The sequence below is a fragment of the Elephas maximus genome, chromosome 8 (assembly GCF_024166365.1).
Source record: "Elephas maximus indicus isolate mEleMax1 chromosome 8, mEleMax1 primary haplotype, whole genome shotgun sequence".
NCBI lineage: Eukaryota > Metazoa > Chordata > Mammalia > Proboscidea > Elephantidae > Elephas > Elephas maximus.
In genome coordinates this window covers 48,352,245-48,380,062 of record NC_064826.1, presented here as the reverse complement: position 1 = coordinate 48,380,062, position 27,818 = coordinate 48,352,245, and the positions used below count along the sequence as shown (strand labels likewise).

The window sequence follows — 27,818 nt, the reverse complement described above, 5'->3', positions numbered from 1 at the left end:
AATCTTGAAGGGTTCTACAGGGGAAATTTTTAAAAATGCAGGAAGCATCAAAAGAAGATGGAAGGAATACACAGAGTCACTATACCAAAAAGAATTGGTCAACATTCAACCATTTCAGGAGGTAACATACGATCAGCAACCAATGGTAGTGAAGAAAGGGGTCCGAGCTGGCCTGAAGGCATTGGTGAAAAACAAGCCTCCAGGAATTGACAGAATACCAATTGAGATATTTCAACAAATGGATGCAGCACTGGAAGTGCTCATTCATCTATGCCAAGAAATTTGGAAGACAGCTACCTGGCCAGCTGACTGAAAGAGATCCATATATATGCCTATTTCCAAGAAAGGTGATCCAAACAAATGAAGAAATTAACAAACAGTATCATTAGTATCACACACAAGTAACATTTTGCTGAAGATCATTCAAAAGATCATTCAACAAGGAACTGCCAGAAATTCAATCTGGGTTCAGAAGAGGATGTGGAACCAGGGATATCATTGCTGATTAGATGGATCCTGGCTGAAAGTAGAGAATACCAGAAAGATGCTTACCTGTGTTTTATTGATCACGCAAAGGCATTTGACTATGTGGATCATAACAAGTTATGGATAACATCGTGAAGAAGGGAATTCTAGAACACTTAATTGTGCTCATGAGGAACCTGAACATAGATCAAGAGGGAGTTGTTCAAACAGAACAAGGGGATACTGCATGGTTTAAAGTCAGGATAGGTGTGAGTTAGGATTGTATCCTTTCACCATACTTATTCAGTCTGTATGCTGAGCAAATAATTTGAGAAGCTGGACTATATAAAGAAGAACGGTGCATCAGGATTGGAGGAAGACTCATTAAAAACCTGCATTATGCAGATGATACAACCTTGATCGCTGAAAGTGAAGAGGACTTGAAACACTTACTGATGAAGATGAAGGATCACAGCCTTCAGTATGGATTACTTCTCAGCATGAAGAAACAAGAATCCTCAGAATTGGACCAATAAGCAACATCATAATAAACAGAAAACTTTGAAGTTGTCAAGTATTTCATTTTATTTGGATCCACAATCAACACCCATGGAAGCAGCAGTCAAGAAATCGAACAACCTATTGCATGGCACAAATCTGCTGCAAAAGTCCTCTTTAAAGTGTTAAAAAGCAAAGATGTCACCTTGAAGACTAAGGTGCACCTGACCCAAGCCATGGTGTTTTCAGTCACCTCATATGCATGTGAAAGCTGAACAATGAATAAGGAAGACCAAAGCAGAATTGATGCCTTTGAATTGTGATGTTGTTGAAGTACACTGAATATACAATGTCCGCCAAAAGAACAAACAAATCTGTCTTGGAAGAATTACAACCAGAATACTCCTTAAAAGCAAGGATGGCAAGACTATCTCTAACATACTTTGGACATATTATCAGGAGGGATCAGTCCCTGGAGAAGCATGTCATGCTTGGTAAAGTAGAGGGTCAATGTAAAAGAGGAAAACCGTCAAGGAGATGGACTGACACAGTGGTTGCAACAATGAGCTCAAGCATAACAATGATTGTGAGGATGGCACAGGACCAGGCAGTGTTTCATTCTGTTGTGCGTAGGATTGCTATGAGTCAGAATTGACTGGATGGCACCTAACAACAACAACAATATTCCATTGTATGTGTATACCACATTTTGTTTATCCATGCATGCATTGATGGACATCTAGGCAGTTTCCACTTTTAGTTGTTGCATGACTTCATTTTCATTTGAAAATGACATCATCCTCGCATTCTTGGAATGAATTCTAAATAAGCAAAAACATACCTGCCAAACTGAATAGGAAAAAGAATCACAGAATGGTCAGCTGGGTAAAAGTATGCTATTGACCAAAAAGCAGGAACCCATCAATCTCCTTTTGGTTGAATAATTTTGAAAGCAAAGGCTAATCTTTGATAGCAGAACCTCACCTGTGCTTGTGGTAGCTAAAGGAGTGGGAAGTGTCAAGATGATTATGACTTGCTTGCCTATAGAACCTTTCTGCCCAGTTTCCTTCCCTCTTTGCCTGTCCATTTTCTGTGCCCTTCTTTGTGATCCTCTCAGCTATCAGTTAAAGCAAAGTATAAAACATAAACTTTTGCTGATCACATACTGTATGTTAGGCCATGTATATCATGTCTTTCAGTTCAAAAAGAGCCATCTGTGCTTTTACTAGGTATTTAAACACAAAAACTGGGAATGAATAAAAAAATGTTTTCTTGTACCTCCCTGGCTGCTGCTAAAATACCTTCTAGAGGATTTCATTCATTTGGGGCCCTCAAAAAAAGACAATGACAAACTGAAGGGAGTGCAGAGGAACAAAAGTGATAAAATGTTCTGAAAATCATGTTTGTCAGAAAAGGTGAACCTAACTAGGTATGTTCAGTCTGAAGAAAAGAAAGAAAGAAACTAAGGGTCGTTTGAGAATGATCCAAAATGCACAATGAGATATACACTGGGGTAGAAGTCAATTATTCTCATTGACAAAAAGAACAGGCCTTGGGGTGACAACATTAAACACTGCCAGGAATAAATGATGCAAGTTTCAACACTAGGAAAAGCTTTTTTTGTTTGTTTTGTTTTTATTTCTTCAAAACCTGCTAGATGAGAAAAGCAGGCAAGGATTGGTAATGAAAACAGGTGTCAAGGGAGACCATTGTGAAAACTTCTTTGACAGGAACATTGAAAGCTGAGATGGGACATCCGTTCTGCAGATATAATGCATTATATATTAAGTCAGTCCTGCTATATGCAGCCTCATAAATGTAGTATGAGAAAGAATGTGAATATAAATTATAATCATATTGGTACCACAGGTTCTTTTGTATGTTAAAATTTGCACTGTATAATTATCTGCCTGCATTCATATGCATGATTGGTCAGGATTCTGAAATTTCTTTGTTCACCCAAGGTAGAGTTTCTCAATAATCCTGCATATATGGACCGTACGTACCGAATATTAGTTATACTGAAGATATCTTAGCTATATCTCTAACGTTTAAGCAAAAAACTTTTTTTCCTCTGAAAGTAACTGAAAAGTGGACTCTTTCATATATCCCCATTTTATTTTCATTCCATTCCTTGGTTATCCATTTACATCTTTTCATAACACAGAGTAAATATGAGTCAGAAACCTCCAGGTAATTTGCATTTTACTTTTTTTTTTTAAACTAACAAACACATTATAAGTTTGTTTTTTTTTTTTTTTTAATAGACCTAGGGAATGTAAATGACACTATGAAAATTAGTGGTTCCATAAAGGTCCTTATTCTGGCCCTCCAGCTGGCTGTGTGTAGAGATCAAAGCACCTGCTCCCCACCTAATTCTAAAGAGGAAACTTGTTGTAACCCAGAGCAGTCGCTGTTTTATATCTGAGGTTTATCCGCTCCAAGTGAGTGTTAAGTGAAGGATCACAGGCTGTGATCCCTAACTTCACACAGCAAGCCTGAAAGTCACTAATTGCTCTCTTCTTTGATACTTGCTTAGAATGCTTACGATAACTAATATGCTTTAAAATACAAGGTTCAGTTCACAGGATAAAATGTATTTAGAGAATCTTTGTTGATAATGAGTAAAATACAGGTTCAGGTTTATACTTTTTGAGGGCCAGTGTTAAGCCTTTCAGTGATGACATAATGCATTTTTATTATACAAGCACTCTGTTAGACTTAGCCAGCCTTAAAAGAGCATCTGGGATGAAGGCTGTGAAAAGCAAACTCTTACATGATTAGAGGATTAGAAATTCAGAGCTCTGAACTCTGCCCCTGTTAGTGTATCATTAGCAGAAGCTTGTATTCTTTTTAAGCATTTAAAATTATCAGAAAGTTTGACTCTCAAAGATTTTAAGTGTTCTTTTTTCCTTGTTTCTCTACAAAGAGACAGGCAATGACTAGTGTTTTAAAGGCTGTTGTATTAGTTTTAAAGTCACAGCTTACTATTTTTCACCAAAGAGAATGAAATGTTAGTATTGAGTAACAGCCGCAGCGAGGACACTGTTCGCAGAGCAATAGACTCATGTTAAAAAATGAGTGACCTCATGATTAAAGGACATAATATGGATTTCTAATAGGCCAAAGAAATAAGAATAACCATAGTACCTGGGATATGGAATAAGGAAGACATATGGGGAGGTGAGAAAACACTTTTTATTTGTAGAAGTTCATGCTTGCGGATTTCAGCATATAGAATCAATGCTAAATTAATTAAAACAGCATTAGGAAGCCAAGGTGTCTGGGCAATGATCTAAAGTTGTGTCTCTTTTCTAACCCAATGTCCCATAAGCCCTTATTACACAATTTTTCAAACCTCACTAGTGACCCCACAGTCAAGAAATCCAGGGACTTTTCTGCTGTCCCTTCTTATTTGTTCATACTCTGCCCCTTAGCATCCTTTTTCAAAGGCTCTCTTTATTTGCCCCCCATGGCACTGAGGGTCCTGATTATTACCCAACCTCTCTGCCCAATCCCTTGTTTCTATTAGAACTTTCTACCCTCATGTCCTCTTGTAGCGCTATTGCGTAGTTTTCAAACTGGTCTTTCTGATTGGCATTTCCTTTACCAGGGACCAGACAGACCATCAAGAGGTCACTGCTATGCTTAAAAAGCTTTAATGGCCTCCTCCATGTAAGGATTCAGGGCTCAGATTCTAAGTTTTCTACAACCAACCTTGCTCCTGTTTTTTTTTTTTTCTCCCCCTCATGAATCCTCGTCAAATTGATCAGGACTGGCTGCCACTATATTCTTCCTTATATTTACTCCCGAACTAACTGCAAGTTGGATTCTCTCAGAATTTACCAATATCCAGCTAGTGTATCATTATTATTATTATTGTTCTTATAATCAACATCTAAGGATTTGAGGTGATTTAAAAGAGTACTAATGATACAATAAAACAAAAGGGTTTTGAAATTTGAAAATCTGAGTTGGTTTTTATCTTCCTCCTTTGTGTTAAGTAGGGAAAAGTAAAAGCCCTTTTTAAGATTCATTGATAAAGAAAATTAACCCAAGTTTTCCCCAAGAGGAGAAGGCTAACACTTCATGCTTACATATCTAAAACATTGAACAGTTTCTGTGTATTTTGACTCCAAATTTTAGTTTCCTAGAACAAAATATTTATTTCTCGGGAGATGTAAGAGGAGATTAGTACTAGCATTTACAGTGTCCACAATTCCCACCTACATTTTAGAAATGAGATACAGGGAAACCTGTGAGAACCAGAAAGGGATGGGACTGTCTTGTTTTTCTGGGTCTTGCCAGTTTTTCTCCTTTGACAGGGTGCGGTCACCACTTTTCTGTTGCTCTTTTTTTTAGTGGAAAATATTTTAGTTTTCCTTCTTTGACAGGTTTCCACCTTACACAGGTCTCAGCTTTTGCAGGATTCACTGTATTAATTTTGTGTTGAGAATAAATGCTATCTTTTGAGTCAAAATAAAAGAAATTAATAAGATTATGGGGCTATTTTTTTTCTAAATATTTACCTGGCCATTACCGTCTGTCCTACAGAGTGTCTTTGCCCTATAGACTGTCTCTTTCAACCGTGCCTCTACAGTAAGATGTTGTGGGTGTAATCAGGCTGTCTTATGAAGGTTGTGATTCTGAAGTTTCTTAATATCCCAAGGTTTTACAAGAAATATGTTTATGAAAATTCTCCCTCTCCTTTTTTCTATAACACCACTCTCTTTGGTATTTTTCTAACTTTATGATTCCTCTGTGGTATTCTTTAGAACTGTGTCCCTAGCTACCTCCTCCCCTCAACTGTCAAATCTCTATGTGATCTTATTCATGTTTGTGACTTTACCTGTCACAAACTGTGTACAAACTGTGTTATCTTCTACCCAAATTTCCTTCCTGTGCATGGGGCCCATGTATAAAATCTTTATAAGCATAGACAACATATATCACAAACTGATACACTGAAAAGACCAAGGACTTTGGAGCTAGAAAGCTGTTGGTGGTTCTGGGCTCTGTCAGTTCTTATCTGGGTGTAAAAACAGCTTGGAGGCAGTGTCTGACCTCCTCCAATTTCACAAGGGGAAAGGAGAACCAAGATCAACAGTGCAAAGCTGACTCCCAAGAGGTAGAGGCCAGACAAGCCTCCTCTCTCTGTCATCTCTACCAATTCTGATACCAACTGTTCTTCCCACAGCCCCCTCTACTGGGTTCTCTGCTGCTGGGTCTCTCCTGCTGGTCTTTCCTTCCTTGGTGGTGGTGGACTCCTCTCTGCTCTGGAATTGGCTCTCTTTTAAGGCAAAACTGACCAGTCCTCTTGGTAGGCCACAATTACCTATCACACAATCACCTGGGATTTAAAAGACCATGGCTACAACAGCCACACACAAAAGTAATCAATCCACCACTTTGACCAGATTGGGTAATATCTGATCTTCATTTTCTTCATTTTTAAGATGAGAATATTGGTTCTTACTTAAATATAGCTCTATCGAGTGTTAAATAACACATGCAGAATGGCAAACAGAGAATCTGGTAGATAATACGTAATTAGAATGTGACAGTGTTATTATTAACTTTATTCTTTATGGATTGAAACAGACCTAGAATACAGAGAGAAAAAAAGTACAAATCCAGTGTAAACTTGAAACATTCCAAAGAAAAATATAAATCCGGGTCCAGTAGGTCTCAAGCAGGGCCGTCTCACCTCACTATGGGGCTTTCGGAAATGTGGGAATGGAGAATGAATTTCTGCTTGCCACAGTGATTGGAGTGTGTGTGCTATTAGCATTTAGTGGGGCAGTATGGTGGAGCAGACATTTTAAATATCCTGCAATGAGCAGAATAAATCCCACCAGCAAAGAAGTTGCCTGTCTAGGAAGCCAGTAGCAACCCCATTGAGATAAGCCCATGAAATCCTGCTCTCAGCCTTGGCTTGTTGTCAGTGTGAGGGCCTTAAGAATTAAGAGTCACTTTTAGGACCACCCTCCAGGCATGGGTCTCCATCAGAATCCATTAAGTTTAGTGCTTATCCCAGTGCCCCCAGGCTTTCTCCAGACCTGAGATGTATTCACCAAGTATCTGAAAGGCTATATGGAAGAGGGTGATAAGCTTGCTCCTCTAAGGAGCACACAGAGGAAATGAATTCCTACTGGGTTAAGAGGGATTTAGGTCATCTCTACAAAGAAAGACTTGATTATAAATGTTGTCAGAACCCAAGCATCAGTTACAAATGAAAGCACTTAAATCTCCTTTTGAGGATATTTAGAACAGGATTAACCCTCATATTGGAAATGTTGTGAATTTAATCCTGTCTAGAAGTAGAAGTAGAAGGTGGATAACAAGGTGGTCTCAAATGGCCCCTTCTGGTTCCAATATATGAACTCTGGGGACTAGCTAACATTTTGGAAAAAATATCTACTCCCTTTTGTTACCTATTCTTTATGACTCCCCAACTCCTATATGCCTTAGACCTAAGAAAGCCCATTTTTCTCCTGAGGGCGACCACACTTACTTTGCATTTCCCCTAAGAAACCCTAGCATTATATTTTTGGAGAAGAATATCATGATAACTCATTATATTTCATTTTAGTAAATGCTGTATATACCCAAATAATATCACAGAAGATTATGAATACATAGAAGATAATGTACATAAACGTTAATCCACGTTAGTAGTTCCTGGGTTATTTCTCTAACTTGAAGGGCAAGTTGTGAGCTCTCATTATTTTTCCAGCAGTGTGGCACAGCAGTTATCAAGAGAGGACTCTGATAACTTGTGGGATAAAGAACCATGACTAGAAAAAGCAATCAAATATACATCTCCAGTTATTTTATGTCCATGTTTGTGTAAAATGCAAAGATAGATGAAAAGAAAATCTCAATTTGCTTCGTATTTGATTTTGTTAATGTGTACATGCCAGTTTGACTGATTCTTTCACTGGTTATGTGACTAAACCAGCCATGCTGACCTCGTTGAATTGCTTGCTTGTTTAATTGTTTCTGGGGTTGACAACATATAGACAGAACTGACGTATCTAGGCCCTGATCTGGGATCCATCTTCCTATGGTTTTATTAAAATGAAACCACCTTCTCTATGATTACATTCTTCCTCCTTAGGTATCGCTTCCTAAATTTTAACGGTTTCCATTATATTGCTTCAAACTGCTGCATGTGCTTCCTCCTGTCTGGCCTTTATAAGTGTGAATTGAAGAATCCCATGTTCTGCTTGGAAATCATCTGTCCTTTACCTCATCAGAGTGACTTTGTGATTATGAGTACTTTCTGTATTTGAAAGGATCTCTCTTTAATACAAACTTTGTAAATAGTGTGTCACTATTAGGCTATACTCGGCTCATTTAAGATTTTAACTTCTTTCATATACAGAACATTGCTTAACATTCACTTATAACTTTTTTTTTTAATATCTGAATTGCTGATTCACTTATCCAACAATTATTTACTAAAAGCCTAGTGTGTTCCAGGCATTGGCTCATTGGGCTAGATGCTAGGAATTGACAGATGAAAAGGTTTCATTCCTGACCCCGAGGAAATCAGTCTAATGGGGGCAGATAGACATGTAAACAATTACAGTATAGTGTAGTCAACTCACTTACTTAAATGCAGTGCTTATTAACTGACTCATTTAAAAAATCTTTTTTTGGATGGGGCCAAGATGATGGAACAGTCAGATGCTTCCTCTCATCCCTCTTACAACAAGGACCCAAAAAACAAGTGAATTGGATATATGTGACAATCTAGAAACCCTAAGCATCAAAGACAAAGCTTAAGAATCGGACTGAACAACAGGTAGAAGGAGAGACAGTTCAAAAACAACAGAAATGGAGAATTACAGATTGTGGATTGCCGTTGTCCTGCTAGCTGAATCTGCACAGTGTACATAGGCTGAGGCAAGCAGCAATAGCCTAAGCTGAAACTCACCCCATCTGGTACAGCCAAGCAGCAGTGAATCTGCACACACTTCCAGGACCAAACAGAAGAGACACCGGACCTGTGAAAGTTAAGTACAAGTACCCAACCCACCCCATGCACACACAGTAACCCTTCCCCTACCAGAGCTACACGGCTGAACATCATTCCCCTCTCCTCATCCATCCTCCTCCACTCAGACACCAGCCTGGAAGCAATCAACACCACCACAGCTCCTAAGCTGGAAACTCAAGGCCTGGTCTGGATGTACCTACACTTTCACCCAGCCACTGGCATAGGGGGTCCGTGGACTTGCAATGCCCTTCACCACTACTGATCACCTACACCAGTGCCTCACTGGTGGCATGCCCTCATTAGGACAAAACAGACAGGGTATCTACCTTGTCATAGTTATCTAGTGGTGCTACAACAGAAATACCACAAGTGGATGGCTTTAACAAAGAGAAGTTTATTTTCTCACGGCAAAGTAGGCTAAATGTCCAAATTCAGGGTGTCACCTCCAGGGGAAGACTTTCTCTCTGTCAGCCTTCTCATCAATCTTCCCCCAGACTAGGAGCTTCTCTACACAGGGACACCAGGTCTAAAGGATGTGCTCTGCTCCCAGCACTGCTTTCTTGGTGTTATGAGGTCCCCCTGTCTTTCTGCTCACTTCTTTCTTTTATGTATCAAGAGATTGCCTCAAGACACAATCCAATCTTGTACATTGAGTCCTGCCTCACTAACACAACTGCCACCCCTCCTCCATCATTAACATCATAAAAGCAGGATTTACAACATGTAGGAAAGTCACAGCATACCGGGAATCGTGGCCCAGCCAAATTGATATACACATTTTGAGGGAGATATAATTCAATCCACGACATACCTGAAGCCCATTTTCAGCCAAGTTGGAGCTGTAGATTAGGACATTCAGCATGGCCCTGCCCCCTGAAAAGGGGCCTCACCCACTGACATCAGGGGCCTGAGGGCCAGTGGTACCACCCATTCCGCCTAGTTGCCCATGACAGGGGCCTGAGAATTAGTGGCAGTCCCCAAACCCTCCAGCCAACAGCATTGGGCAACCCAAGGACCAGCTCCACTACCCCCTCTGCTACACGCTGTAGTGGAGAAGGGCATGCCTTCCATCCAGACACCCAGGGGCAGCCGACAGCCACCTGCCATGTCCCCCACATTGCCCTTACTGCAACCAGAGACCTGTGCCTGCTCCAAAAACCCACATGCTAGCCCTGCCAACCCAAGACTTTAGATAAAGTCTCCACACCACGCGTTCGGTGACTGATGACCTGGGCACCTGTGCCCCAACCAACCAATAAATGGTGGAGCACAGAAAAAACACCCAACCCAATGACCACAGAGAACACCCCCCACACCCACAGCCAGGTGACCAGCAGGACAGATCCATCACCTCACCAAAAACTTCACTTACATCTTCAGCACCGCAGCAAGAAAAGTGAACAGACTCCCAGGCTCACACACCTAGTAGTTGCTCCAACCACCTGAGACAGGAGGGGAGGGCTTCAATGAGGCAAGATTAATGATCAGGGAAGCACACACAGCCAGCCTACTTAGATATATTAAAACAAAACAAAAATTCAAGACATGGCAGACAAAAATACAATAAATAAATACAATAACTTACTGATGTCTTGGAGACAACAGTCAATATCAAATCACATAAAGAAGTAGGCAAAGATGGCTCCAGCAAATGGCCAAAATAAAGAACCAGAAAACCTCCAGCAGGAAGATAAGGCAATGGAACTATCTGGTAAAGAATTCAAAAGACTAGAAAATAGAGCTCTCCAAGAGATCAAGAAGGAGATGAGGCAAAACACAGACCAAATCAAGGAACACACAGACAAAGCAGTAGAAGAATTCAGGAAAATAATACAAGAACAAAACAACAGAATAAACAGGCTGCTAGAAACCATAAAGAAACAGCAACTAGAAACCCAAAAGACTAACAATAAAATTTCAGAATTAGACAACTCAAGCAGAATTGAGACCATGGAAGTCAGAATTAGTGAGATTGAAGATAAATCCCTTTACACTAATATGTTTGAGGAAAAAAAAAAAAATTCTAAGAATTATGTGGGATACTATCAAGAGGAAAACCTATGAGTGATCAGAGTACCAGAATGGGGGGGATAACGGAAAATACAGAGAGAATTGTTGAAGATTTGCTGTCAGAAAACTTCCCTGATACTGTGAAAGATGAGAAGACGCCTGTCCAAGAGATTCCATGAACTCTATACAGGATAGACCCCAAAAGAAAGTCACCAAGACATATCATAATCAAACTTGCCAAAACCAAAGACAAAGAATCCTGAGAGCAGCTAGGGATAAATGAAAAGTCACCTACAAAACAGAACCAGTAAGACTATGCTCAGATTACTCAACAGAAACCATGCAGGCAAGAAGGAGATGGGGTGACATATATAAAGCCTTGAAGGAAAAAAATTGCCAGCCAAGAATTATATATCCAGCAAAATTGCCTCTCAAATATGATGGTGAAATTAGGCCATTTCCAGATAAACAGAATTTAAGGGAATTTGTAAAAACCAGACCAAAGTTATAAGAAATATAAAAGGGAATCGCCCAGTTAGAGAACCAACAACAATCCAAGACTAGGACACAGGACAGATCAACCAGGTGCCAACCTAGACAGGGAATTCACAGAAAGAAAACAAAAATAAAAGACTAAAAATAGGGAACCAGAGACGTCAATATGTAAATGATGATGATGTCAAAAAAAAAAAAAAGAGGGAATAAACGGTGTACTTATAGAACTTGCATATGGTTAGGAAATCAAAGTGATATGAAGAAATAGAAGACTTTTTTAAACTTAGAAAAATAAAGGTAAATTTCAAGGTAACCACAAAGTAAGCTAACAAACCTACCCATCAAAATAAAAAAGAAGAAAAACATAAACACTCAGAAAACACAAAATCAATGATAATAAAAGAAAATAAGTAAAAAAAAAAACAAAAAACTCAGCACAGAACAAAGAATTGTCAACACCAGACACACACACACAAAATACAACAAGATGACAGCAGTAAACTCATAGCTCTCAATAATTACACTGAATGTAAATAGCATAGCAAACCCTGGTGGCGTAGTGGTTAAGTGCTACGGCTGCTAACCAAGAGGTCAGCAGTTCAAATCTACCAGGCGCTCCTTGGAAACTATGGGGCAGTTCTACTCTGTCCTATAGGGTCACTATGAGTCGGAACCAACTCAACGGCAGTGGGTTTGGTTTTTGGTGGGTAAATAGCGTAAATGCACCAGTAAAGAAATAGAGAGTGGAGAATGGATAAAAAAACATGATCCATCTATATGCTGTCTACAAGAGACACACCTTAGACACAAAGACATAAACTAAAACTCAAAGGACAAAAAAAAGTATCAAGCAAACAATAACCGAAAAAGAGCAAGAGTGGCAATATTAATCTCCAATAAATAGACTTTAAAACAGCATCCACCATAAAGAATAAGGAAGTACACTATATAATTATTAAAGGGTCAATACACCAGGAGGACATAACTATAATAAATAATATACATACCCAATGACTGGGCTCCAAAATACATAAAACAAACTCTAACAGCATTGAGAAGAAAAATAAGCAATTCCACAATAATAGTAGGAGACTTGAACACACCACTTTCGGTGAAGGACAGAACATCTAGAAAGAAGCTCAGTAAAGATACAGAAGATCTAAATGCCACGATCAACCAGCTCGACCTCATAGACATATACAGAATGCTTCATCAACAGCAGCAAAGTATACATTCTTTTCCAATGTACATGGGACATTCTCCAGAATATGAACACAGGGAACCCAGGGTGGGAAGGGAAGAGCTTGCTGCCCCATTGTGGGGATTGTGACCAATGTTACAAAACAATATGAGTATAAATTTTTGAATGAGAAATTAACTTGAGCTGTAAACTCTCACCCAAAGCACAATGAAACTTAAAAAGCACAGTATTGTTTAGGTTAAAGAAGACTTCAAGTGTCTCAGGCTGGGTTCTCTAGAGAAGCAAAACCAGTAATGCATATCAATATATAGAGAGAGCTTTATATTAAGGAAACTGCTCACGTGATTGTAGGGGTTGGAATGTCCCAAATCCTTGGATCAGGATAGAGTCCTTTCCCAATTCATGGAGCCGCAGAAGCTGGTGAACCCAAGATGAGCAGGTTGGAGAGTAGAGATCCCGCTCATAGGTTGTCATGGTCAAGGAATCCCCAAGGTTGGCAGGCAAGATCACAAAGTTCTCCTGAGTCACTTAGCTTCAGCCGCTGGGAAACCCAAGATAGGCAGGTCAGGGAGCAGGACTCTTACTTGCGGGCCATGAAGATAGCCACATCCCAAGATGGACAAGTAAGCTGCTAGCTCAAGTCCCAAGAATCAGGGGTCAGACAAGAGACAGCTGCTGGACCCAGAACAAGCCAACAACCTTTGCAAGGAAGTAGGCAGAGGAAGGTGGAAAGGTGAAGGCTGAGGGGGTGAGCCTCCATAGGCTCCACCCCCACCAGTACCACTCAGCAAATCCCATCATGGGGATGATCACATATCAAATTTCAACAGGAAAGTGATCACAGCATTATACAACTGCCAAAACACGAGAATCGTGGCCCAGCCAAGTTGACACAATCTTAACCATCACATGAAGGAATATTTTTGGTTTAATGTTTAAAGAGTATCTCGGCATAATAGTTTCAGGGGTTCATCCAGCCTCCATGGCTCCAGAAATTCTGGATTCCATGAGAATTTGAAATTATATTCTATGTTTTCTCTCTTTTGATCAGGATTCTTCTTTAGAATCTTCGATCAATATGTTCAGTAATTGCAGTCAGGCACCATCCAGTTCTTCTGGTCTACTGGCAAGGGAGGCAATTAGCCATGCATTCCATTTTCTCCTCCTGTCCCTGACTCTCCTTCTTCCTCTGTTGCTTCAGGCAAATAGAGACCAATTGTTGTACCTTGGATGTCCACTTGCAAGCTTTTAAGACCCGAGTCACTGCAATGAACTAGGAGGCAGAAGGAAGCACTAAACACCATATTAGACCAATTAAATGGGATGTCTCATGAAACCATGACTCTAAACCTCCAAACCAAGAAACCAAATCCCATGAGGTATTTGGTTGTACATAACCAGCCTCAGCAGCTGCTCTTTTTGTTGTTGCTGTTGTTGTAAATATGTCTATCATATAACATTTGCCAATTCAACTTTTCCCGCTGATACAACTTACTGACATCAATTACATTAATCGGCTGTGAAACACTTACCCTTAATCAATGCTATTTTTCCATCACTGTAAACTGAAACTCGGTGCGTAGAACATACAATTTTGAAGCAAGAGAATGTTTTATTTGTTTAGTAGAAAAATGCCCCAGTGTATTTGGCAAGAAAGCAATGATTAAATATGTATTCGTTATTTACGGTGGTTTTTATATTCTAAAAAGAGTAAAACAGAATCAAAATTCACTGATGCTAGCATAATACCCATGTTCGTCACACAGCCACATTTCTCTAAGGATACTAGATGTGATTACCCATCCATTATGGAATATCCCTGCCTTATAAAAAACTAAAACACCTGTTTTCAAAAATTTACCAGTAAAATACTGGCTATGTGTTAAAATTCAATTGTGATGCTGGATTTGGCTGAAATAATCTCTGCAGTTTTTCTGTAAAAAGCTTCTTTCTCTAGTATTTAACAGTGGCCACACAAATACATACTTTAAAAAATAAAAGATGATCTTAGAGAATATTTAAATTTCCAAGTTGGATTTTCCAATAAAAGAGTTCTTCAAAATAAAAAGAGCGGTTCCTGGAGTGTATGGAATAATAAGCACTCAGAAATATGAGAAGGATTCTTAAATTAGAAAAGGCCTGAATCACCAAGAAAGTAGTGTCAGAATCTAAGCATTCTTATTTGTTCTAGTCTTGAGCACTGGATTTTTCTCTTATTTTCCTTTTATACCCTTCTTGCCTTAGCAGAAGCTGCATATTATGAGTTCATTTAGCTTTATGTTTGTTTAAATGTGTTTGTATAACAGCATTTTATCTTTTGGGACCATAGAGTCATTTGGAGGAGAAATTACCTCATTCTTTGTAATGGGATTTTGTGAGAATATTATTTTCTTTTCTAATTTTTGATTCTAGTGCATACACTTCTTATGGCTAGATATATGACATTGATATTGACATTGCCCTTGCTCACAGCCAGCAGGTCACTGATGACTTAGAATCGGTGAAAATAATATCCTTATAACTTCTAACTGGTGTTTGCAAATGTAGGCATATTATTGAGTCACAAGGAACAAATGTGGTCTGTGAAATATTCTATTGCTTGGAGAAAGAACTAAGCTAATTTGTAAATTAAAAAAAAAAAAATTGCTGTCAATTCCAACTCATAGCAACCCTATAGGACAGAGTAGAACAGCTCCATAGGGTTTCCAAGAAGCAGCTGGTAGATTAGAGCCGTCGAACTTTTTGATCAGCAGCCCAGCTCTTAAACACTGTACCAACATAGTTCCATGTATGTAATATTCTTTGACTTTTCAGATGAATTTTCAGGTACACCATTGTCATGTTCTGTACCTATAATTAAACTTCATTTCCATTTGGAAAAACAAGAATAATGATGGTTGTAAACACGGGGTTGTTTACAATCTGTTGAGGTCATCATTTACTGCTTGTCCTGCACGTGCTTGACAATTTATGACATATAGTAGCTCATCTGTAGGGGAGGCACCACTTCAGTAACAGTCAGAACCAATAGCCTTCCTTCTCCGCCTCCTTTCTTTTTTCTTCTTTCTGCCTCCTTGCACCAACCGGTTTGCATTTGATATCTCTCAGTCATTCATTTTCTTAACTTTCTTACTCCTTTTTTGCTAATGCAGTTTCCGGTGTAGAATTACACTCTTCTCCTCTCCCCCCACCAAAAAAAAAAAAAAAAAAACAAAGCTCTAACTTTGTATGGGTATGAAAGAATCGTCTACTTGTGGACTCAAAACAGGATCAATTTGATGGATAATTTATGGTTGAGGGAGATAGTTACAAAAATAATGGGTAGATCTTTGGTTCTTTGTAATAAAACCCCAGTAATAATTGATTGTGACTGCTAGGCCATGTGTCCTTACTGACAGCCATCATAAACAGGTAGCACAGTTTTAGGCTTTTTGACCCAGCCTTGGAGACTGTTGAAAATAAATTGCCAGAAAACATAAAGATAATTATGTATCAGTTCAATCTAATTGGAGAGAGCAAACTTCCTTCTAATTTTTTCAAATTTTAAATATATGTCTATTTTATATGTTCCTATTTCAGGAACATACCAAAATTGTAATCTTTCCCCTCCAAAGTTTTCTATTTACATATTCAAAATATAATTTAAAATAGTCATGCCCTTTCAGGTTTTTCAGCTTTAAACTTGCATTAATTACCCTAATTAAATTCTAATAACTGCCCATGATCTGTTTTTGTTTGTTCCCTTGGACTTAGCAGCAAGTGATTCACATAATCTTTTTCTTGATTGGACCCATTTGTAGTTTCTATTTCTTATATTTAATGATTTAATCAAATAATTATATTTATGCTTTCAGGATACTGATGATAAATTTCTGTATCCAGTGTGACCCAGCTGTAAATTTTAATTAATGAGGCAATATGGTAGAAGTAGTCCTGGCTGTGGCAGACACAGACTTATCTGAACTCCAGTCTTAAGCCTGTTTCTTAATGTCTCTAAGGTTATTTTCTCACCTGTCAAAAGGAAGAACTATCTGACAGAACTGTTGTGATCATCTAATTAAATTATGTATATAAAATACTTTCTAAAGGCACACCCATTGAAAGCAATTGCGGTTGCAAGACTCCAAGATTTTATATATGTAAAGGAAAGCAAAGTCATAATTTGGTATCATAAAAAAAAATAGGAAGGAGGAATATATTTTACTAGGTTAAACTTAATTTCATTTTTTCTACGTTAATCTAACTTGTTTTTATATGAAGGCAGGCTCTTCCCAGTTCTTACTTGTTCTTAGTTCACCAAGTCACTGGGTAGGCTCTGCCACTGTGCCTTGGAATACAGTGGTTAAAAGCATGAGCCTACAGCCAGGTGGCAGGGTACAAATCATGGTTCTGCTCCCAACGTGTGACTTCAGATAACTGACCCAACCTCTCTATGCCACAGTTAACTCATCTATACACTGGGATAATGATAAACCTCCCTTATAGATTTGCTGTGAGGATAAATTAGTAACATGCATAGTACTTTGTGTCTGGCACATAACAAGCACTATGTAAGTATTTTCCGTAGTTATAATTATTACACAATATGAAGACATATACAGACACACTCTAGATATCTTATTACCATTAATTCTGTCCTCCCATCCAGGGCCATAAATTGAAAAAGTGAAACAAGAGGATTTTTGATTCACATTGATTAAAAAATGATGTGGTAGACCAAGTTTTAAAGTGTAGAACAGATGCATTTACCGTGTTTTAGCTGCCAGATTTGAAATGTTTTATTTTAAAATATTAATTTGGGAAAACATGGGGTCTTAAATGGTGGCACTATATATTATTTAGGCCTCGTATATTTATTCTTACTATTATTGGAATTCCTTCTTATCTCTTGTGATTTAGAATTAGTCTACTTCAGGCCAAAATGGTCAATTAACTAAACACTCAGCTGTATTACCATGCATTAAAAAAAAAAAAGTTTACCATTGGAAGGATTTTTAAAAAGTTATTTCTAGTTGAATTGGCACTATACAAAGAACCCACCACCTTATTAATTTTCAGCTTACAAATTTTCGTAGATACATATAAAAGTACTCTGTAGAGCAAAAGTGAATTGACTGCCTGACATCAGCAATGTCCTAATGGTTGTGATTCGCTGTTTAATTTAAAGCAGCAAGTCATTCCTGAGTGTCTCCAGTGTACTGTGTTTGTGCTTAATTTATAGCTGTTTTATAAATACTATTGATCACATCATGTACAATAAGAGCAAAGTGATGGGAGTATTTTCAAAAATATTGGTTATAATGTTTGTTTTTACAATTATGAGAATGAAAGTAGAAATTAAAAAATGATCAACAACAGTAAGAAAATGAAAAAATGTCATTAATGAGATGAATCATACGCAAATTATAATGATTCTGAAGAACCAAAAATGAAACATGTAATGTGACATTTTGCACTCTATGTAATTGATGGTGATCAGCAAATGGTAATGCAAAGTGATTGGTAAAAACTGAAAATAAGCTTTTGAAGATTTATATTGACATAGATGTTTAGTGATCTAATAGTAATTAAGAAGGGGGATAAACATTTATTCCAAACTTTTAAAGGCTAAGCATGCTAAAAGTTGGTGAAACTTTTGTTACACATCCCCTGATGGTTCCAGTAGTTCAGGTACGTTAGAATCACAAAATTTCAAATCATTGCAGAGGAATAGAGGAGTCACAACTTCAAAGGAAGCAGTCCTCGAACTTTGGTATGCATCAGAATCACCTGGAGGGTTTGTTAAAACACATTTGGTGGGCCCCATCCCCAGAGTATGTAATTCATTAGGTTTGAGGTGGGGCCAGGGATTGTGCCTATCTAACAAATTAAGCTGATGATCTTGTCTGGGGTCCACAGTTTTGAAAACCACTGTTCGACTTAGTAAGTTGCCTTCAAGTCAATTCCCACTCATGGTGACCACACTGTGTGTCTGAATAGAACTGTGCAGAGTAGAAAAACTATAAGGATTTCAATGGATGACTTTTTGGAAGTAGATCACTAGGCCTTTCTTCCAAGTTGCTTCTGGGTGGACTTGAACCACCAACCTTTTGGTTAGCAGCCAGTAAGTTAACCTTTTGCACCATCTAGGGACTTATTCAATCTAACGTGTTTCCTAAAATACCTGAGATCATCAATCATGGCAGTTACTTACCTTAACAGGTTATTTATTCCAGATAAATGGTTGGCTATTTGAGGAAAAGCTCCTAGGTTGAATGAGTATCAGTAGAAAGAAGACCATGCCAAACACGGGGTGGAGAGAAGGAATGTGCTGTCTCATTAGGGGAAGAGCAGCTAGGAGTGTATAGCAAGGTGTATATAAGGTTTTGTATGAAAGACTGACTTGTAAACTTTCACTTAAAGCACAATAAAAAATTTTTAAAAAAGACAGAAGGCTATGCCTGCTTCTTTCCTCTTACCTTCTGTCTTATTTTCTTAGTGCTGCTATAACATAAATACCACAAGTGGGTAGCTTTAACAAATAGAAATTTATTTTTCACAGTTTTTTCTATAGAAGGCTAGAAGTTCAAATTCAGGACACCCGCTCTAGGGGAGGGTTTTCTCTCTCTGTTGGCTCTGGCAGAAGGTCCTTGTCTGCTGTCAACTTCTGTTCTTTGGTTCCTTGGCAGTTTCCAGGAGATACCTAACTTTCCCCCATTCCTGCTTGCTACTCTGTGTTGAATCTGTTCATTTTATATCTCAAAGGTGATGAGTTTAAAACTCCCCCTACACTGATATGGTCTCATTAACATAACAAAGGAAGCCCTAGTCTCAAACAGGATTATATCCACATCTATAGGGATTAGGATTTACAGTACATATTTTTGGGGGAAACAATTTAATCTATAATACCGTCTTTAAAGGTCCTTCAATATTTAAAGGTTTGAAAGAACAATGGACATTTCTATACAGTGAAAATGCATTTGGGAACTGCAAGCTTATAACCTCATTAGTCACTTTGCACTTTAAAATAGTTGAAATCATGAATCACCTTTTGGAACCTATCCTATTTAAAAATAGAGAAACCGCTTTTTATGAACAGCTTCAATTTAGCCTCCCAATTAATGTCATCACATAGAAATATACAAGTTAAGCATATTTCTTTTTTTTTTTTTTTATTTCCTTGAGATCCTTCTAAATATGTAGCTTCACAATTTGGTTTTAAATGATCGTAGTTTTAGTGAAGAAAATCTGATGACTTTTCCAACATATTGATTTTAAAGAGGGCATTTAGAATCTGAAAACAATAAGCATCAGATGGTTTTAGCTGTGTTTACATTTCCTGTAGAATTTTTTCTTTATGAGGTGCCAAATGATTGTAGTTAACTTTTATTTCCTTGGGGAGTGGTTATCAGTTTGAGGTTACTTCTATTTCACCTGTTTCCTCCTTTGCCCCCTGGCTTTCTCTGAAAAGGAAGCAAAGATCAAATAAACCAATTTTGTTGCAAATAAAAGGTTTGTTTAAGTAAGAAGTTGAAATTGTTTTTCAAAATGAAATTTGGGGACATGTCTGTGTATTTCAGTTACACATGCCGTCTCAGCTTTCTTCTACCATAGATAATTAAGAGTTGAGTGTAATTATTTTGCACAATATATATATTTAAAATTTTCCTAGTTCCTCTGAGCCAAAGAGTGTCTCCTCAAGGAGAACAAAAGCAAAACTACTGGCAATTGTCAAAGAAAAGAGAGATAATTAAATTTTGTTATGCAAGCTTATGGAAGAAGCGAAGCTTAGCAAGGAAAGTTCTGTAAGGTTTTCTGGAGATGGAAATGTGAAGGTCACCATAATAAGCAAATCTGGAATTATTATAACAGAAAGAAAATTGATCAAATACTTGAGGATGATATTGGCAATTAGGTTTAATAATTTTCCTCTAAAAATGTTCTGTCGTTTGGTTTGTCCCTGTAATGTCCTAAATGGAATCAGGATCAACTGAGAAACATTGAAATTTATTAGAAAGTACTAGTGTCAGAGTTCAAAAATATAAAGCATTTTTAGCCGACTGGCTTCATCCATTATATGCTGTTTAAAGTTGTTGAATACATATTTGAAATCTCACTGTTCTAAGTAAGCATTTGATGAAGTTTTTAATGATGAGCTGGAAACATTCAGAGAGTTATTGCTGTTGGATAAGTCCCTTATTGAAAGGTTAGACAGCAAAGCATAATTTGTTTTCTTTTCAAACTTGTGTCCCTTAAGTATGCTGTGATTATAAAATATGATCTTCCATAGTCTTTAAGAGCTTACCCTGAATATAATCGATCTTTCTGATTATTCATATTCCATAAACAATGGCAGCCTAGAGGTATTAAAGTAACGGATATTAGTGGAAAGACCACTAGACTAGGAGTCAGAAGACCTCATTTCTAGCCATGACACAGTTACTAGACGGGTGAGCCCTAGACAAAGTATTTAATCCTTCTCAATCTGTTTCTTCCTTTAAAAAATGGAGGTTTCAGTATTTTCCCAGTCCATTTCATAGCACTATATATATAAAAATCAAATTAGGTATTGTTCATAAATGTCTAAGAATACTTCACTCACACTTTGTATGTCCCTATAACAGTGCCTGGGAGCATCCTGTCAAACTTCTATGCAGATGTCAACTGAATAGCTCCTGCCAGTGTTCCCCACGGTTGGCACACCTGATCATGTTTGTTCCCGAATAACCACTAATACAAAAGCTAGATTGTTAATTAGGTCCATCCAGCTGCAATTTGTTCTTTACAGTTCCCTAAAAGATAATCGAGAAACAGCAACAGTGGAAGCAACAAAAAGGAAGACCCAAAACAAGCCAATAGTTAGCCCCAGGAAATAAAAATGAGTTTAACTACACAATTAATACAGGCGCATGTGTAAATGAACAAAGGTACAATAAACAGGTCTAGCTTACTTAATTATTACTCCTCCCTCATTAATAAATGTGTTTTTTCTCTCTTTTTATCCATATTTCTGAATTGCTAAAATACAGCCAATATCACATAGGTTTTCTATGAAATAATGATCTCAATAGTTTTAAAATCTTCTAGCACTCAATCTCCGGAAATACTTGGAAGCTACAAAGTTCCAAGCAGACAGAAAGTATTACTGTTTCTAGACTCATGGTGGACAGCAAAAGTTACATCATTATTTTGGTTCTCCAAGCCACCCTTTTCCGTTAACTACCTTACAGATTTTCATTTGAAAACTGACCTTAGAAGTTTTCCTAACCACTCTAACAGGACTGGTTGACCCTCCTATGTTTCTCTATACCTGTGAGCTTCCCATCACCCTATACTGTAATTGCCTGGTTAATTATCAGTCTTTCTTACCAAACTGAGCTCCATGCAGATGTGGACCATAGCTCTGTGACTCTTTGTCATGTGCTCTGCATTTAGAACAGGGTCTGGTGTATAATAGGTGCTCAATAAATGGGTTTTTTGTTTGTTTGTTAGTTGCCTTCAAGTCAATGCTGACTTATGGTGACCCTATGTGTGCAGAGTAGAACTGCTCCATAGGGTGTTCAAGACTGTGACCTTTCAGAAGCAGGTCACCGGACCTGTCTTCTGAGGTGCCTGTAGGTGGATTGGAACTGCCAACCTTTTGTGGAGTAGTTGAGCAGTTAATCATTTGCATCACTCAGGGACTCCTTTAATAAATATTAGTTGAATGAATAAATGAATTAATTAATATGATAAGATTATTTTAATAAACTATTTTGTTATTTAAAAAAAAAAAAGCGTCAAAGGAAGGTAGAAGAAATACAGAGTCACTATACCAAAAAGAATTGCTCGACATTCAACCATTTCAGGAGGTAGCATATGATCAAGAACTGATAGTACTGAAGGAAGAAGTCCAAGCTGCACTAAAGGCATTGGAGAAAAACAAAAGGTTCCAGGAACTGACAGAATGCCAATTGAGGTTTTTCAACAAATGGATGTAGCCCTGGAAGTGCTAATTCACCTGTGCCAAGAAATTTGGAAGACAGCTACCTGGCCAACAGACTGGATGAGATCCATATTTATGCCTATTCCCAAGAAAGGTGTTTCAACCAAATATGGAAATTATCAAACAATATCATTAATATCACATGCAAGTAAAATTTTGATGAAGATCGATCATTCAAAAGTGGTTGCAACAGTACATCCAAAGGGAACTGCCAGAAATTCAGACTGAATTCAGAAGAGGATGTGGAACCAGGGATATCATTGCTGATGTCAGATGGATCCTGGCTGAAACAGAGAATACTACAAAGATGTTGACCTGTGTTTATTGACTATGAAGAGACATTTGATTGTGTGAATCATAATAAATTATGGATAACATTGTGAAGGATGAGAATTCCAGAACACTTAATTGTGCTCTGGAGGAACCTGTACATAGATCAAGAGGCAATCATTTGAACAGAACAAAGGGATACTGCATAGTTTAAAGTTAGGAAAGGTGTGCGTCAGAGCTGTATCCTTTCACCATACTTATTCAGTCTGTATGCTGAGCAAATAATCCAAGAAGCTGGACTATATGAAGAAGAATGGAGCATCAAGATTGGAGGAAGACTCATTAACAACCTGTATTATACAGATGACACAATCTTGCTTGCTGAAAGTGAAGAGAACTTGAAGCACTTACTGATGAAGATCAAAGACCACAGCCTTCAGTATGGGTTACACCTCAGTATGGAGAAAACAGAAATCCTCACAACTGGACCAATAAGCAATATCATGATAAATGGAGAAAAGATCGAAGCTGTCAAGGATTTCATTTTACTTGGATCCATAATCAACACAATGGAAGCAACAGTCAAGAAATCAAAGGATGCATTGCATTGGGCAAATCTGCTGCAAAAAGACCTCTTTAAAGTCTTAAAAACCAAAGATGTCACCTTGAAGACTAAGGTGCACCTGACCCAAGCCATGGTGTTTTCTCTCACCTCATACACATGGGAAGCTGGACAATGAATATGGAAGACTGAAGAAGAATTGATGCCTTTGAATTGTGGTGTTGGCAAAGAATACTGAATGTACCATGAACTGCCAAAAGAACCAAAAAAATCTGTCTTGGAAGAAGTACAGTCAGAATGCTCCTTAGAAGCTAGGATGGGGAAACTACATCTCACATACTTTGGACATGTTATCAGGAGGGATCAGTCCCTGGAGAAGGACATCATGCTTGGTAAAATAGAGGGCCAGGGAAAAAGAGGAAGACCCTCAATGAGATAGACTGATACAGTGACTGCAACAATGGGTTCAAGCATCACAAAGATTGTGAGGATAGTGCAGGACCAGACAGTGTTTTGTTCTGTTGTACATAGGGTCACAATGAGTCAGAACTGACTTGAGGGCACCTAACAACAACAATTTTGTTATTTAACTCCAGATACGTAGTTCCTTTTGTTTTTCTTTTTTCTCTGTCCTTAGTAGGTGCTGATACAGTTACTGAGGGTGCTAGTATTGTCAAGTAGATTTCACAGTCATTTTCAGGAGTCAGTATCTTTTCCATACAAGACAAACAGCATAGTTTTCAACCAGTCCAAACCCACCTACGTTTAAATATCCAGAAAGGCTATAGAGGAATTAAAATGTTTGGACCACTGCTGGCTTACTTTACCAGCCAGATCATCAATATGCAATATACAACCAGACAAAACTCATGTATTTTAACAGTGTTTGCACTGTTTCTCCACACTCTTTCCAGCCTACCTTCCCTGCTCTGCCGACTTTTACTTCTTTCCCACTTACGGATTTTGTTATCCACTGTTAAAGAGTAACTATACCAGATGTGTATAAAACCAAGTGACAATTTTTAGCACGCTCCAAATAATGCCTTTGCAGCATATCTGAAAATTGTTGCCGTTTGCTTTCAAGCTCTGATACAGCTTTTTGGGAAAAATACATTGATAATATGTATCGAGAGCCTTAAAATTGTTTATAATGAGTAATTCCACTTTTAGGAATTCAAGGACATAATCAAAAATACGGACAAGAATTAGACCTGCGTTCATTGAAACACTATTTGTAAGAGCCAAAATATTTTAAATTATACTGAAGTGTACACTAAAAGGCAAGGATTAAGTAAAGTAGGATATATTAATAGTATATATGATCAAAATCATGCTTATGAAAAAATTATTTACTTCAGAGAAATTCACATGTAGTTTGATCTTATCTAAATATCAAATTATATTCATAGACTAAAGAATGAAAAAATGAATCATGAGTGATCATTTTCCACTTAATGTTTTTCACCATGTTAATGTATTATTCTTGAAATCATAAAAAGTTACTTTAAATAAAAGAGTTTCAAGTTTCAAGCATAGCTTAACTCAGTGCACCTTCTCTTTTCTTAGAACCTACTGGTATACACTTATTTAATTTTTTACTTAGAAACTCATAGGTAATTATTAGGAAGAGTAGGACAGAAGAAAGAAAAACTGCTAACATGTCTCAGAATTTTCTTTTTATTAAAAATAAGATGAGAAATCAGTGAACTACCACTAATAATACACAGTTAAAAATGTTTTTAATGGTGCAAATATTTTAAGATAATTTAAAATGTTATAAGTCTCATTTCCAAGATTTAATCCAAGGAAATTATTCAACAGAAGAAAAAAATCTAAGTGCATAAAGTTATTTATCTCAAAACTACTTTGGAAAATAAATAATCCTTTCAGTCATACATGAATGTCTAAAGAAATTGATACTTAAACAATGAAAATGGAAATTATGAAAACTAACAATATGGAAGATGTTTCCACTAGACAGTTTACTTTAAAATTCAATTCTATAATGTATATAGACTAATATTGCAATTCTCTAAAATCTATGTATGGGCAAGCACAAAAAGAATGGGGGAAATTTAAGGTTTCATAAAATTAAATTAAATGTTAGTATTGTATACTAGCTGATGCTAACTACTGGTAAATAGGAAAACGTGCCTGGCTGTAGTGTGTATATTTGTGTATCAACACATACAGGTACATAAATATTGCTTCTCAATAATATATAATATTTACATTTTGGGAGTAAGGGACAATGGACTGGTAAAACCAATGACTAACCAGACACTCTCAGGTAGCCTTTTCATATTTTGTTCTCTACTTGTTGTAAATCAAAAGACTATGAAATATGAACCCTGAAATGCACCTGTACCAGTGATTATTGCCACGTCAGTTCCATGGAGGTGTCAGAAAAAAAATGTATCTATTATGTGTGTGTGTTGCTGGTAGCTTTGCTATGATAAAATAGTTGTAGTCATTTTGAAAGAAACCTGAGGAATATCAGAAGAAATTTTATACTGTAATTACCATTAAAAGAGAAATTAGCCATGACACCTAGGAAGATTTAAGATTTAAATGGTTCGTTCACATTTATACAGCTCTTGGAAACACCAGTTTACACATTAAGGCTATTTTCTTTTGTATTTAAGTTACTCACTGATTCTAGGTTGGTAGTAGTGTAACTCTTTCCTTAATTGAATCAGTTAACCCCAGCTATTGGATCAGTTTATTAAGTGGTATTCTATGAGTGAGTAATGTTCTAAGGTCTCTTAGCTACCTATTTAACAGTGAAACCTCAATGAAGCCACGCATTTATTTTTATTAGGAAATGAGGTTTATGGTTATGTTATGTCTTACAACTATGGTTCCAACTATTCAGCAAAAGACTCTGACAATTTGGGAAGCCAAAAAGAGTTGGTACAAACAAAATCTTGGCTTTTATTGATGATATAGGAAGTAACTTCGGTAATCGAATGGCAGTTATCATGGAGGAAAGTGGAAAGAGACTAAATGCTACATGCTTGTGCATTCAGAATGTGCGTTTATTTTGTTCCATTCAAATTTGCAGCGTCACTTAATGGTTCAAGCTCTAGAATCAGATGGCCAGAATTTCTAATTCTGCATCTACCATTTATTACCTATTTAATTGGCCAGTTACCACTCTGGGTCTAGGTTCCTAAACTGTAGGGTGGGTTGATGATTAAATTACTTAAAGCATGCTTGGTACATAGTAGGCACTCAGTTAATGTATGTATTTATTATTATCATTTCAAATATTTATTGAACATCTCTTATAGTCAGTATATGTTTCTTAAGGGCAGTTACAGTACATTTGACCTACTCTAAATACGATGGTTAAATGATAATACACACTATAATACAAGGTAAAATATACATGTCCAGAAGAGATAAAAAGAAGATAAAATTCATGGGTGTTATTAAAGAAGAATGATGATAATCATTTTGATAGAGGAGTATCAGGAAAACCTTTATAAGATGAGTTTATATGGACCTTAAAGAATGGCTAGTCTTTCAATTGATAGCATCTGAAGTACTTGAGCAGAAGCAACATAGAAGCAGAAAACGCAGGGTTCTTTGGAGCACACTAAGCCACACAATTAATAGTTTGACTGCGGAGGGAAAGAGAGATAAGAATGGAAAAGTAGAAGGGATCCATATTGCAGATGAAAAAGCAAAGCTTGTATCCTGCCCTGCCTCCGTTATCTCTAAGCACACTATGAGTATGACTCAAAAAAAAAGTACTTTGTACTCTGAGTTAAACAAATAAAAACAGAATGCTCTGCCTAGTTCTAGTCCTCAAAATAAGCCTTGGACTCTTTCCTTAAAGTTGCTGACTTCTTAAGGAAAAATGTTTATCTCAGTCTTTGTTGTGATACTAATGTCTACAGTTTGGTGATGGTCTCTGCAAATAGGCTAATCATGTGGGAACACCATGGTTTTTCCACCACAAACAGCCTAACTGTAGCATGGTAACCTGGTATAGTTGTTGTTTTATTTTCTTTAAATATCTTCTGTGTCCTTTATACAGGAAGCCTAGTTCTTTTGAAGTCTGGTCTCCCTTGAAAACAATGCATGTAAAAATACCTTCTAAAATACGTTTGGCTCACTGAGTATTCCTCTGACTGTTGACATCAAGGACATTATTTGCTGGCTGAAGAAACTGACAACAGGAGGACAGGCATTTAGAGTTATTACTCCTAAGCATGAAACTGCAAATGAAGAATGCCGATCTGACAGTGAGGTAGGGATAGATTGTAATTAGGAAGAGTCAGGAGGCCAGGAGACCAGCTAAGCATCATCATAATAGTCTAATTGAGGGAGGGATGAG

General features: G+C 37.4%; 1 protein-coding gene across 2 annotated transcripts in view; it reads left to right on the top strand.

Annotated features, from left to right (window-relative positions):
- Positions 1-27,818, top strand: part of MAGI2 (membrane associated guanylate kinase, WW and PDZ domain containing 2) — a 1,497,921-nt gene that overhangs the window by 805,741 nt on the left and 664,362 nt on the right. The window lies entirely within an intron of this gene.